Source organism: Martes martes (assembly GCF_963455335.1).
Source record: "Martes martes genome assembly, chromosome: 4".
Lineage (NCBI taxonomy): Eukaryota > Metazoa > Chordata > Mammalia > Carnivora > Mustelidae > Martes > Martes martes.
Window position 1 is genome coordinate 63,395,074 of NC_137891.1, and position 14,897 is coordinate 63,409,970.

At 38.4% G+C, this 14,897-nt stretch overlaps 1 protein-coding gene and 1 pseudogene across 2 annotated transcripts in view; one reads left to right on the forward strand and one right to left on the reverse strand.

Annotated features, from left to right (window-relative positions):
- LOC308341016 (uncharacterized protein C8orf34) overlaps positions 1–14,897 on the reverse strand; it is a gene marked incomplete at both ends in the record, with an annotated part of 367,987 nt that overhangs the window by 181,441 nt on the left and 171,649 nt on the right. The window lies entirely within an intron of this gene.
- On the forward strand, positions 1,423–5,071 carry LOC308340702 (pre-mRNA-splicing factor 18-like; annotated as a pseudogene). Its single transcript has 2 exons — positions 1,423–1,438; positions 4,509–5,071. The product of its transcript is annotated as a pre-mRNA-splicing factor 18-like (transcript).

The following is a 14,897-nucleotide window of genomic DNA, read 5'->3' on the forward strand; positions in this document are numbered from 1 at the left end:
TCTTGTCTGCGGGAGAGGACCATATCCCAAAGATTCCCTTGGATAAAAACTTCTTCCATCAGCCTTCATGATCAAGCAGAGAGGAACAAAAGCACCCATTCTCCTTCCTTAAGTAGAGGAAAGTCCTTTTGCCCCAGGCTTTGGTGCCAGACACTCAGCACATACCATCTAATTTAATCCTTTTGACCATTTATATATTATGATTTCCAATTTAATGAGAAGACTCCAAGAATTAAGCTGGCACTTCTCATACCTTAATGTGCAAATATATGACAAAGGATTTTGGTAAAACATACATGATGATTCAGCAGCTCTAGGTTTGGGACTTAGAGTCCACATTGCAAGCTCACAGGTGATGCCTATGCTGCTCTTTCACAGGTACCCACCCCTTGAGCAACAAGGGCTTAATGACTTATTTCACAGGGCTTATACTTAACAGAGGAAAAGTCTGCTATTGACAGCAGTCAAATGTATATTTCAAAATGTGTATAAGTTGGGTAGGGGAGCTGCAACTAATAATGGATGCTTTGCAAACATCCACAGTGAGGTTGGTTTTTTGTTTGTTTGATTGATTCATTTATGAGCATAAGGATTGCCCTCCACCACAGAAGAACTTTAAGGCTATGTTGCTGAATATCAACATCACTGCCTTGTTTTATTCAGGTAGGACCTGAGTCTCCTGTTACTGTTGCATGCTTGAGGGCGTTTGGACACTAAATAGTTTAATGATGACACAGTTAGGAAATGTGTTTGGTGGGAGGCTTTCTAAGGATGAGTAGGAGACAATGAATCCAGAAAATACAACACGGAAGATCTTCCTTAAATTGTTTAAATGTCCTTAAGCTAGATTCAGCTTCAGAACTGTATTTACTGCCCAGTGACTCTATGTTTAAGTAATGTTCAGGTTTGCCCTCTGGTAATGGTTTTGATAGACTGAGGAGAGAAAATTGCCTTTGATATAGAAATATGTGAGCTTCCAGCCAATTATTTTGATGATAACAGAAAATGCAGGAGAAGGGGACAAGAGGGAATTAGCAATGAGAAAAGACTGGGTCTCGGGAAAGTTGAAATTCAAAGTGCATCCTGAACAGAAGGTTTGGTGCTGATAACTTTAGTTGATGACCTCACCTCATCTTTTCTTGAAGTTATTCAATTATTCATAGAGATAAGTTATAAGTACAGAGGGAATGTAGGTGCCCTACAGAGGCAACTAAAATACTAAAGCCAGCAATATATATCTGCAAGGCTATTTTAAAAGCCAACATAAGGGAAGCCTGTTTAAACTTTAATGACACTGACTGACATTGTCCTCTGAATTCCTTGGCAAAAGATACTTGAATTTAGGGAGAAGGTTTGTAGCATAGCTTAGTAACAGTTAAGAACTATCTAGGAGATTTGCAAAGAGGGGGTGAAGCAGCAGCCATGTTGAACCAGGAAGGTAGGGAGAAGCTCAGATGATGTGTTGGGTGCAACCATAGGGCCTGCAGCCACTTCAGCTCCTGGTTAATGTCTGTCTTGAGGGTCTGTGACCCCCTAGACCAGGAGCATCTAATAAGCTCTGTGGAGAAGAGCACTAGCTCTGGGAGTCACCTTTATAACTGAAGTTGGAGGTCAAGGTGGGAAGGAGCTGATATGGGTTCCAGTTGGCCCTCATGACTTTGGTTTGTCTTTGCTGTCTCCTACTTCATGTCCATGTTTCCCCCTTCACTTGCTGTGCAGCTAACATCAGCCCAACACCAGGCATAGAAGTAACAGCCTCACACAGCCTATTTAACCAGCTCCCTCCATGTGTGTGGTCAAATCCTACAATAAATTCTTTTTTTTTTTTGGCATCATTCTTAGAACTTTTGTTTCTCCTAGCAGACTCTAAGTCATGCAGTGTTAAATCCAAATTGTCTTTTCTTAGTAGGGGTCAGTGTGTACAGACTGAAGGTCCTGGCATAGAAACATGCACCTTATTTCTGAGAGCCAATAAATCAGGTGTTGTTTTTTAGAAAGGAAGGGAAAGAAGACAGTCTCAAACACTGGTTGACAAATGAAAGCCCATAGCCCAAAACGGACCCACTGCTTGTTTATGTAAAGTTTTATTGAGACACAGCCATGCCCTTTTGTTTACTTATTATTTGTGACTGATTTTGTGATGTAACAAGAGAGTTGTGTAATGAGAGATGGTGTGGTCTACAAAACCTAGAATATTTATTATCTGACCTTTTACAGAAAAAAAGTTTTCTGACCCCTGTTCTTGACCTTAAAGATGGAATCCTTTCTTATATAAAGATCTTTCAACAAATGATTATGAAAATTTGGGGTCTTTATAAAATATACTGATGTAGTTATAATGTAAATTGCCGTACATTAGTCATTTACTTTGTGCTAGACACTCTTAAATATAAAGACATCATTATAGTTGCTCACAGTAATACACTTTACAGACTATTAATCAGAAGTTTAAAGAACCTATTAAATTTCTTAGGATCACACAACTATAGCAACGGAGTCAATATTAAAACCCAAATTCTATTCTAATTTTTAAGCTTAAAGTCTCCTCTGGCATTATTTATGTTATTTAGTGGAGTCTTAGTACTGCCTTAAGCTCACTAAACTAATACTTTACAACAGCAAAAATATGAAGGTTTTGATAGAATTAAAAGTAAAATTAAAAACATAACCTTACACATAACTAACCATCATATCATGCTATGTCTTTGAAATGCTTAACAGATAAAACAGAAATATAATTAAAATACCTATAAAAATGCTATAATGTTTAATAACAGCATCTTGAGTAAGACTTGTATTTATTAGCTCACTTCTCCTTACCTGTTTATGTATAATTTGAACGTTCTTCCAACCTATTCCTGTTTCTTACAATGACTGTCCATTTTGAATACACCAAGATTTCACTCACAAAAAATCCTTGGTAACCATATAGCTATATTTCATTTTTAAAAATATTGTCATGTAGCAAACCAAGACCTATTTCAAACATTCTGTTTAAAGGTTAAGATAAAATCTGAGTAAATCTTATTCCATGCTGCCAGATAACATAACAGTTTAAGCAATTTTATGATACATTTTATGCTGTTCATCACTGATCTTCATTGAGATTAGAAAATTCTTGGCTTTGGGGTACAATTGATGGTCCCATTCTGTTATCAGCATTACTTAGCTTTTGAAATGTCCCTGTGTTTCTATTTTTTCCCTCATTTCATGTTTCTCTTCCTTTCCCTCTCTGTGCACTGCTTTTTCTTTTACTCTATCCTCTGGAAGGTGAGTTGAAGAAACTCCTGTTTTGCAAGGTACATTTGAAGGCTGGTTAGGGAATGATGGCACTGATTCATTCTGACTCACAGTAACTTCTAATCACTGGGCTAGTGACTTTATCTTTCGGAAATTGATTTGCTTCCTAAAAGGTAGGGCGTATCAGTTAATGGAGTTGAATCTGAGGGAGACCTACCCTGTACAAAAGCCCATTCTTTAAAAGAGCAGAGATCCAGTTCTGAAAAAACATTGTGACTATGCTGCTAGAAATTACCCAAAAGCACAGAAACACTGAGGCTAACATGGACAGACAAGGACAAAATAGAAAGGGATTAGATGCAATACTAAGCAGAGAAAAAGATATTTGAAAGTGCAAAGAAGAGAAATTAAGAAAAGGAAAATGAAGGAAAAATCAACTGTGATTCCTCCCTGTCGCCATTGGGCCACATGGAAGAAAATGATACTTAAGATGAGGTTTTTGTGACAAGAGTGGTTCTGTGATTAGAAATGCCAGGCACAGAGAGGAGGAGTCAAGATGGCAGAGTAGCAGGCTGAGATGACATCAGGTCGCAGGAGATCAGCTAGATAGTTATCAAACCATTCCGCACACCTACAAATCCAACAGGAGATCAAAGAGAAGGGCAGCAATTCTAGAAACAGAAAATCGATCACTTTCTGAAAGGTAAGACATGCAGAGAAGTGAATCCGAAACAACAGGAAGATAGACCACAGGGGAGGGGCCGGCTCCGGACAAGTGGCGGAGCAGCAAAGCACAAAATCAGAACTTTTAAAAGTCTGCTCCATTGAGGGATATCGCTCCAGAGACCAAGTGGGGGTGGAGCCCTCCTGGGAACAACGTGGTCTCAGGTCCCACGGGTTGTCTGACATTCAGACAGGGTTGTCTGAGTGTACCAGAGCTCACAGGTATTAGACCGGGGAAGCCAACTACAGAGATGGAGCCAAGGAGTGAGCTCTCAGCTCGGGGTTACCTTAAGCTGTGATCCATGGCAAAATCAGACCACTGCTGTTTGAGCAGGGACCCCACAAGTGGCAGATCTGGGGAGAACCCCCTGGAAGAGCAGAGCGGTAGGAATCTGCTGGGTTTGGAGACTCCAAAGGGGGCTGTGCACCAACAGAAACACTCGGTCACAGGCGAGGTGAGCTCAGAGTGGGGCCAGAGACCAGGGAGATGGGAGTGATGGAGCACTTTTCTCCAAAGGCACATTGAGGAATGGGGCATTGAGGAGAACCAATCAGACTATTCGGAGAAACTGATTATGATGCTTTTCAATGTTTAAGAAAAATAGAGATCCTCACACCAGAAGTTAACAAGAGATTGAGGAATGATCTGAAAGCAGCTTTGGATAAGACTGACCAGCAGTACCTCAATGAGCTTGTGGGTGGTCAGGAGTCTGGAGAGGAAGACACACAGAATGATTTGAAAGTTCATGAAGAAAACACCACAATTGAAGAGTTAGAGGCATTGGGAGACTCTTTAGGAAAAGGGGATGATCATAAGGACATGGACATTATTACCAAGTTCCCTAAGTTTCTTCTTGGTGTTTGAGCTAAAGAATTGAATACCCGAGAAGATTACATGAAGTGCAGTGTGCAGGGCAAACTGAACAGTGCTACTCAAAAACAAACCGAGTCCTATCTCAGACCCCTTTTCAGAAAGCTACGGAAAAGGAATCTTCCTGCTGATATTAAAGAATCCATAACAGATACTATTAAATTCATGTTGCAGAGAGAATATGTAAAGCTACATTACCATGCTGTGCATCAATATCATGGTTATGAGCTTATCTAGGTCGTGTATGCATAATACGTTCATTTGATGTGGAAGTATTTTACATAGGAGCTTAAAGAATAAATGTGAAATGAATTAGTAGTAAAAAACAAAACAAAACCTTTATTTTCTAATTCACTGTCAGCTTTATTACTATGCATTGATAATAAACTTTCTTGACCACAAAAAAAAAAAAAAGAGAGAGAGAGAGAAGATTGGGAGGCCGCCATTTTCATTCCCGTCCTCCAGAGCTCTACGGAAAGCATTCAGGGAACAAAAGCTCCTGAGAGCGTGCCTGAGCAGATTATTTAGCCCAGCCCCTGGCAAGGGTAGTGCAATTCTGCCTCAGGCAAAGACACTTGAGAATCACTACAACAGGCCCCTCCCCCAGAAGATCAACAAGAACATCCAGCTAAGACCAAGCTCACTGATCAAGGAGAACAGCAGAATTCCAGAGGAGGGGAAAGCAAAGCATGGAATTCATGGCTTTCTCTTCATGATTCTTAGTCTTGCAATTAATTAATTTTTTTTAATTTTATTTTTTTCTTATTCTAATTTTTTAACTTTTACTTTTTCCTCTTTTAACGTTTTTTTAACTAGTTTATCTTAACAATACCTTTCTTAAAAAAAAAAACTTTTCAAAACTTCATTATTATAGTCATATTTTATCCTTCCTTGTCTTTAACTTTATTTTTTGTATACATATAGGGTTTTTTCTTCTAAAAAATTTTGGGATACAACTTCTAATAGATCAAAATATACCCTAAACCTAGCATGGGGCTTTGTTATAGCCTCCAGCACGAGCAAATTCTCTCCACTTTCTTTTTCTTCCTTTCCCCAACCAACTTATCAACTGCTTTTTTAGAATTTTTTTTTTAAAAATGTTCATCTTTACAGTCATATTCCATCCCTTCATCATGTTTACCCTTATTTTTGTATATATATATATAGAAGTTTTTCTTTCTTTAAAATTTTGGGAGGTAGTTTCTTCTAAGAGACCAAAATACTCTCAAAATTAAGTAGGTGGCTCTGTTCTAGTCACCAGTCTAATATATATATTTTCTTTTCTTTCTTTCTTTCTTTTTTTTTTTTTTTGAACTTTTTTTTACCCCCTTTCTTCCCCCCATGATTTGGGATCTCTTCTGATTTGGTTAATGCACATTTTTCTGGGGTCTTTGCCATCCTTTCAGTATTTTATTCTCTCCTTCATATATTCCTATCTGGATAAAATGACAAGGCAGAAAAACTCACCACAAAAAAAAGAACAAGAGGCAGTACCAAAGGCTAGGGAACTAATCAATATGGACATTGGTAATATGTCAGATCTAGAGTTCAGAATGATGATTCTCAAGGTGCTAGCTGGGCTCAAAAAAGGCATGGAAGATATTAGAGAAACCCTGTCTGGAGAAATAAAAGCCCTTTCTGGAAAAATAAAAGAACTAAAATCTAACCAAGCTGAAATAAAAAAAGCTATTAATGAGGTACAATAAAAAATGGAGGCTCTTATTGCTAGGATAAATGAGGCAGAAGAGAGAGTTAGTGATATAGAAGACCAAATGACAGAGAATAAAGAAGCTGAGCGAAAAGGAGACAAACAACTACTGGACGACAAGGGGATAATTTGAGATAAGTGATACCATAAGATGAAACAATATTAGAATAATTGGGATTCCAGAAGAAGAAGAAAGAGAGAGGGGGGCAGAAGGTATATTGGAGCAAATTATTGTAGAGAATTTCCCTCATCAAAATCCAGGAGGCACAGAGAACCCCCTCAAAATCAATAAGAATAGGTCCACACCCCATCATCTAATGAAACTGACAAGGCCTAGTGACAAAGAAAATCCTGAAAGCAGCCCAGGACATGAAGTCTGTAACATACAATGGTGAAAATATTAGATTGGAAGGAGTCTTATCCACAGAGACCTGGCAGGCCAGAAAGAACTGGCATGATATATTCAGAGCCCTAAATGAGAAAAACATGCAGCCAAGAATACTATATCCAGCTAGACTATCACTGAAAATAGAAGGAGAGGTAAAATGCTTCCAGAACAACAACAAAAAAAAAAACTAAAAGAATTTGTAAATACCAAACTAGCTCTACAGGAAATATTGAAAGGGGTCCTCTAAGCAAAGAGAGAGCCTAAAAGTAGTAGACCAGAAAGGAACAGAGGCAATATACAGTAACGTCATCTTACAGGTGATACAATGGCACTAAATTCATATCTCTCAATTGTTACTCTGAATGTAAATGGGCTAAATGTCCCAATCAAAAGACACGAGGTATCAGAATGGATAAAAAAATAAAACCCATCAATATGCTGTCTACAAGGAACTCATTTTAGACGCAAAGACACTCCAGACTTAAAGTGAGGGGGTGGAAAACAATTTACCATGCTGATGGACATCAAAAGAAAGCTGGGGTGGCCAATCCATATATCAGATAAATTAGATTTTAAGCCAAAGACTATAATAAGTGATGAGGAAGGACACTATATCATACTCAAGGGGTTGTCTAACAAGAAGATCTAACAATTTTAAATATCTATGCCCTTAACATGGGAGCAGCCAACTAGATAAACCAATTAATAACAAAATCAAAGAAACACATCAACAATAATACAATAATAGTATTAACACCCCTTTCACTGAAATGGACAGATCATCCAACCAAAAGATCAACAAGGAAATAAACGCCTTAAACAACACACTGGACCAGATGGACATCACAGATATATTCAGAACGTTCCATCCCAAAGCAACAGAATATACATTCTTCTCTAGTGCACATGGAACATTCTCCAGAACAAATCACATTCTGGGTTACAAATCAGGACTCAACCAGTACCAAAGATTGGGATCATTCCCTGCATATTTTCAGACCACAATGCTCTGAAGCTAGAATTCAATTACAAGAGGAAATTTGGAAAGAATCCAAATACATGGAGGCTAAAGAGCATCCTACTAAAGAATGAATGGGTCAACCAGGAAATTAAAGATTTTTTAAAAAATCATGGAAACAAATGATAATGAAAACACAACTGTTCAAAATCTTTGGATGCAGCAAAGGCAGTCCTGAGAGGAAAATATATGGCAATACAAGCCTTTCTCAAGAAACAAGAAAGGTCTCAAAAATACAACCTAACCCTACTCCTAAATGAGCTGGAGAAAGAACAGAAAAAAAAAAAAAAAAAGCCTAAGCCCAGCAGGAGAAGAGAAATAATAAAGATCAGAGCAGAAATCAATGAAATAGAAACCAAAAAACAATAGAACAAATCAACGAAACTTGGAGCTAGTTCTTTGAAAGAATTAATAAGATTGATAAACCCCTAGCCAGACTTATCAAAAAGAGAAAGGACACAAATAAATAAAATCATGAATGAAAGAGGAGAGATCACAACCAACACCAAAGAAATACAAACAATGATAAGAACATATTATGAGCAACTATACACCAGCAAATTTGACAATCTGGAGGAATGGATGCATTCCTAGAGATACAAACTACCACAACTGAACTAGGAAGAAATAGAAAACCTGAACAGACTCATAACCAGTAAGGAGATTGAAGCAGTCATCAAAAATCTCCCAACAAACAAGAGCCCAGGGCCAGATGGCTTCCCCGGAGAATTCTACCAAGCATTTAAAGAAGAATTAATTCCCATTCTCCTGAAACTGTTCCAAAAAATAGAAATGGAAGGAAAACTTCCAAACTCATTTTATGAGGCCAGCATTACCTTGATCCCAAAACCATACAAAGACCCCATCAAAAAGAATTACAGACCAATATCCTTGATAAACACAGATGCAAAAATTCTCACCAAAATACTAGCCAATAGGATCCAACAGTACATTAAAAGGATTATCCACCATGACCAAGTGGGATTTATTCCAGGGCTGCAAGGTTGGTTCAACATCCACAAATCAATCAATGTGATACAGTACATTAATAAAAGAAAGAACAAGAACCATATGATACTCTCAATAGATGCTGAAAAAGCATTTGACAAAGTACAGCATCCTTTCTTGATCAAAAACTCTTCAAGGTGTAGGGATAGAGGGTACATACCTCAACATCATCAAAGCCATCTATGAAAAACCCACAGTGAATATCATTCTCAATGGAGAAAAACTGAGAGCTTTTCCGCTAAGGTCCAGAACACAGCAGCGATGTCCATTATCACCACTGCTATTCAACATAGTACTAGAAGTCCTAGCCTCAGCAATCAGACAACAAAAAGAAATTAAAGGTATCCAAATTGGCAAAGAAGAAGTCAAACTATCAATCTTTGCACATGATATGATACTTCATGTGGAAAACCCAAAAGACTCCACTCCAAATCTACTAGAACTTGCACAGGAATTCAGTAATGTTTCAGGACATAAAATCAATGCACAGAAATCAGTTGCATTTCTATACACCAACAATAAGAAAGAAGAAACAGAAATTAAGGAGTCAATCCCATTTACAATTGCACCCAAAACCATAAGATACCTAGGAATAAACCTAACCAAAGAGGCAAGGAATCTGTACTCAGAAAACTATAAAGTACCCATGAAAGAAATTGAGGAAGATATAAAGAAATGGAAAAATGTTCCTTGCTCATGGATTGGAAAACCAAATATTGTGAAAATATCTATGCAATCTACACATTTAATGCAATCCTTATCAAAATACCATCAATTTTTTTCAAAGAAATAGAACAAGTAATCCTAAAATTTATATGGAACGAGAAAAGACCTCGAATAGCCAGAGGAATGTTGAAAAAAGTTGGTGGCATCACAATTCCAGACTTCAAGGTCTATTACAAAGCTGTCATCATCAAGACAGTATGATACTGGCACAAAAACAGACACATAGATCAATGGAACAGAATAGAGAACCCAGAAATAGAGCCTCAACTCTATGGTCAACTAATATTTGAAAAAGCAGGAAAGAATGTCCAGTGGATAAAAGACAGTATCTTCAATAAATGGTGTTGAGAGAATTGGACAGCCACATGCAAAAACATGAAACTGGACCATTTCCTTACACCACACACAGAAATAGACTCCAAATGGATGGAAGACCTCAGTGTGAGAAAGGAATCCATCAAAATCCTTCAGGAGAACACAGGGAGCAATTTCTTTGATCTCAGCCACAGCAACTTCTTCCTAGAAACATCGCCAAAGGCAAGGGAAGCAAGGGCAAAAATGAACTATTGGGATTTCATCAAGATCAAAAGCTTTTGCCCAGCAAAGGAAACAGTTAACAAAACCAAAAGACAACTTACAGAACGGGAGAAGATATTTGCAAATGACATGTCAGATAGAGGGCTACCATCCAAAATCTATAAAGAACTTATCAAACTCAACAGCCAAAGAACAAATAATCCAATCAAGAAATGGGCAGAGGACATGAACATACATTTATGAAAAGAAGACATCCAGATGGCCAACAGACACAAAGTGCTTCACATCACTTGGCATCAGGGGAATACAAATCAAAACCACAATGGGATATCACCTCACACCAGTCAGAATGGCTAAAATTAACAAGTCAGGAAATGACAGATGCTGGCAAGGATGTGGAGAAATGGGAACCCTCCTACACTGTTGGTAGGAATGCAAGCTGGTGCGGCCACTCTGGAAAACAGCATGGAGGTTCCTCAAAAAGTTGAAAATAGTGCTACCCTGTGACCCAGCAATCACACTACAGGGTATTTACCCTAAAGATACAAATGTAGTGATCCAAAGGGGCATGTGCACCTGAATGTTTATAGCAGCAATGTCCACAATAGCCAAACTATGGAAAAACCTAGATATCCATCAACAGATGAATGGATAAAGAAGATGTGGTATATATATACAATGGAATACTATGCAGCCATCAAGAGAAATGAAATCTTGCTGTTTGTGATGACGTGGATAGAACTAGAGGGTATTATGCTGAGTGAATTAAGTCAATCAGAGAAAGACAGTTATCAATGATCTCCCTTATATGAGGAATTTGAGAGGCAACATGGGGGGCCTGGCGGGTAGGGAAGGAAAAAATGAAACAAGATGGGATCAGGAGAGAGAAAAACCATAAGAGACTCTTAATCTCACAAAACAAACTGAGGGTTGCTGGGGGGAGGGGGGTAGGGAGAGGGTGGTTGGGTTATGGACATTGGGGAGGGTATGTGCTATGGTGAGTGCTGTGAAATGTGTAAACCTTGCAATTCACAGACCTGTATCCTGGGGCTAATAATACATTACATGTTAATAAAAAATAAAAAATTATTTAAAAAAAAGAAAGAAAGAAAGAAATGCCAGGCACTCTGCCCTTGCCTCAGCTCCAAGAGCATGGCCAGGGCAGTCAGCTTCCTTCTCTAGTGGTGGGTAGGGAAACCATGCACTCTTCAGTTCCTTTGCGTATTTGTTTTTCAGTGTACTTAACTAAAATCTAAAAGTCTCAGTGTGCCTCCTTCTTTGTCTCTCTTTCTCTAAGTCTCCCTCTTTCCCTCCTCACCTCCCTCCTCCTTTCTCACTTGCTCTCTCTTCTTCAGAACAACCCATCCCTGCAGAGTCCATTAAATCCAAATACTCAGCTTATATTTCATAACTTCTATAGAATTTATTTCCACTGACAAACCTCCGTTTTCTTCTGCTTTGCCTCCATCCAACACTGACTCTCTCACCTTCTCTGCCTTTTGTCCTGGTGGCTGCAGATCAGAGACCAGAGGGTGGACCAATGAGAAAAACAGGCTTCAGGAGGAAAAGCAAGGGAGGTGGTTGGAAGGAGCTGCCACCTGGATCTGTTCCTTGTTTTGATTTAGGAGAAAAAAAAAAAAAAAGAAAGAAAGAAAGAAGTATTCCAAAAAGTTGCAGTCTGATTCCGGATAGGACTCCTATATTTAGCCACACAAGAGCCAGGGTCAAAGAAGTTTATAGGAGAAGGATGCACCATCTAACTCTTCCTTTATCTCAGTCCACACATTTCAGCACTGAAGAAAGATAAGTAACTCAGAAATACTTGCCAATTAAGTGGCTACATACACGTTTGAAAATTCCTGTCAGCCTTATTCTCTTGTCTTTTCAACTACAGTCAGTCTGGCCGGAACGTGGCAATGCAGTGCAAAATTGCAAACTGAAAATCTTGAAAAAGAAAGGATAATGTGAAATGCTGGAAGTGGACTAGAGAACACGGAGTACCATGTTTAGCTACTGAGAAACAAGGATGGGGTTGAGTTGGACCAGGGAAGCAACTGAGAAAGAAAATACAGATAGCAATGGTGAGATCATAGGGGCTTCAGAAGAGGAGTATTTGAGAAATAAAAAGATTGAAAGAGAACCTTGGAAAAATTATCAGAGCCTCCGGATAATCTTGCAAAAACAGCCATTTCTATGAAAGTGCTTAACAACATTCACATTTAGTGAATGAAGGATACAGTGACCACTGTTATCCTACAGTACCAGGCCCAAAAAGTCCACATAGCTTATTCATTACTCTAAAAATGAATACCTAGTGGAACAGCAACCTAAATTTTATAGGCAAAATATAACATAATTCTAAAGACGATCGTTCATTTAATTTTTAAGGAAATAGTTTAGTCAAATGTTTCTCCAATACTAACTATGAAATTGTACACAGCATTTTAGATTATTTCAATTTAAGTGATCTTTTCTTGGTACCACTTTTTCTCTGATAACAATATCATCCTCTATTAGGAAAGAAGCTTAGGGATCCCTGGTCCGTTCCCTAACTCTACAGAGAAAGAAACCAGAGCCCACAGGATGAGATGAGTTGCCTAAAGCCAAGGGGACCCAAGTCAAAGGCATGGCACTCAATCAGCCCACCAAACTTCCCTCTTCTATTTCTAGTCTAGGTCCACTCCCACATTTCAGACTAACACACAAAATTCATAGAAATAGGTTTCCTACCATGTAAACAATGTCACACTTCCCAGGATGCGTCCTGAGTGAGCAGGTTCTACATTTGCCTGCCTTTTGGGATCTTTTCTAACGTCAAAGGTAGCAGTTCAGAGAGAAAAGATGACAATCTTTGTAATCAAATATTATTTTTTCAAATGACTGAGGTTATAACTAAATCACTATATTTTATTTAATTTTTATTCTTTTTAAAAAATTTTTTTTATTTATTTGACAGAGAGAGAGATCACAAGTAGGCAGAGAGGCAGACAGAGAGAGGGGAGGAAGCAGGCTCCCCGCTGAGCAGAGAGCCCGATGTGGGGCTCAATCCCAGAACCCTGAGATGATGACCCAAGCCGAAGGCAGAGGCTTAACCCACTGAGCCACCCAGGCACCCCTAATTTTTATTCTTTTAAAATAACACAATTGCTCTTCTAAAGAGAAGGATAGTGTCTGCAAATGCCATTTTGCAAAGTTTATGAAAACTGGAGTTTTTGTTCATTTGTAAAATAAGAAACTTTAGAAATAAAAAATACATAGATGGCATTTTTATCACACTAACAAAATATAGGGCATAAAGATGTTTCCTTACTAAGAAACTATTTTTTGGGTTTTTTTTTTCAAGATTCTATTTATTTATTTGACAGATAGAGATCACAAGTAGGCAGAGAGGCAGGCAGAGAGAGGGGGAAGCAGGCTCCCTGCTCAGCAGAGAGCCCAATGCGGAACTCGATCCCAGGACCCTGGGATCATGACCAGAGCTGAAGACAGAGGCTTTAACCCACTGAGCCACCCAGGCGCCCCCTTACTAAGAAACTATTAACAACAAACTTATCTAGTTAAGGATATGCAATTTCCACAATTATGTAACATAGCAATTTTACTTTGAAATTCAAATAAACAAATTATAGGTACTTCTTTTTCAGATATTCTTTTGTCTCATCCAGTCAATACTAAATGTGTGGCAAGCTTCCAGCAGATTTTCTGAAACTAAATTGTGTTTAGTAATTTTCCTTTCTTCTATATGTTTGATTTTTTCTAGGACAATGTTATTCACTCCTTCTCCAATTCCTCGTATATATTTGCACATGCTTCTGGATATCACTCACCACATAATATAATTATTCAATTACATACCCATTTCCTCACTAATCCACAAAAGGTTTAAGGACAGAAACTTTTACTATTTAAGTATCAATGCAGCATAATATAACATCAGACACATACTGAGTGCTGATGGTGCTAATATGTCTGTTTTATTTTTTTTTAATTTTAGCTCTCTCAAGTGGATAATCTCAAACCTGAAACATGAGCCTTCCAAAATCTAGCTGGCTTTCAGTTGAGTCTCCTTCCCTTGTGGCACTGGGATCTGCAGGTCACCTCATTGAGGAAAAAGAAAACATTTTTTTTTAAATGCTTTAAAAGTTGTGTTTTTATTTTAAACTTCCACAGGCCTTTGTTAAGGTCACTCATGTGACCATTTCTTATTATGTTCCAATAAACATAGCTTTTCTTTAATGCTTTGATTTCCCTGACTCAATTTCAATCCCTCCTCTAAATAGAGCTGCAAATATTTAGAGACGCCACAACTATCAAGTCTGAAAGACTGGCTTTTCAAAATAAAGGGAGCTATGGCCCTAGACATCATTTCATTTTTAATTACATACTTCTTTTGGTAAGAAACCAGCACTTTAATTAAGTTTCTTATTTATTAAGCATTTCCCTGGCTATCAAACCAGGTTAGATCCTTTATCCGAAGCCTTATTTATTAATGGCAGTATGGAGGATGTGGCGGTGGTAGCATTAATAGAGGGCTAATGGCATCGGAATGGGTCAAACAGGGGTGCCTGGGTGGCTCCGTTCATCAAGCATCTGCCTTTGGCTCAGGTCATGATCTCATGGTCCTGTGATGGAGTCCTGCATCAGGCTCTCTGCTCGGCGGGGTGTCTGCTTCTCTCTC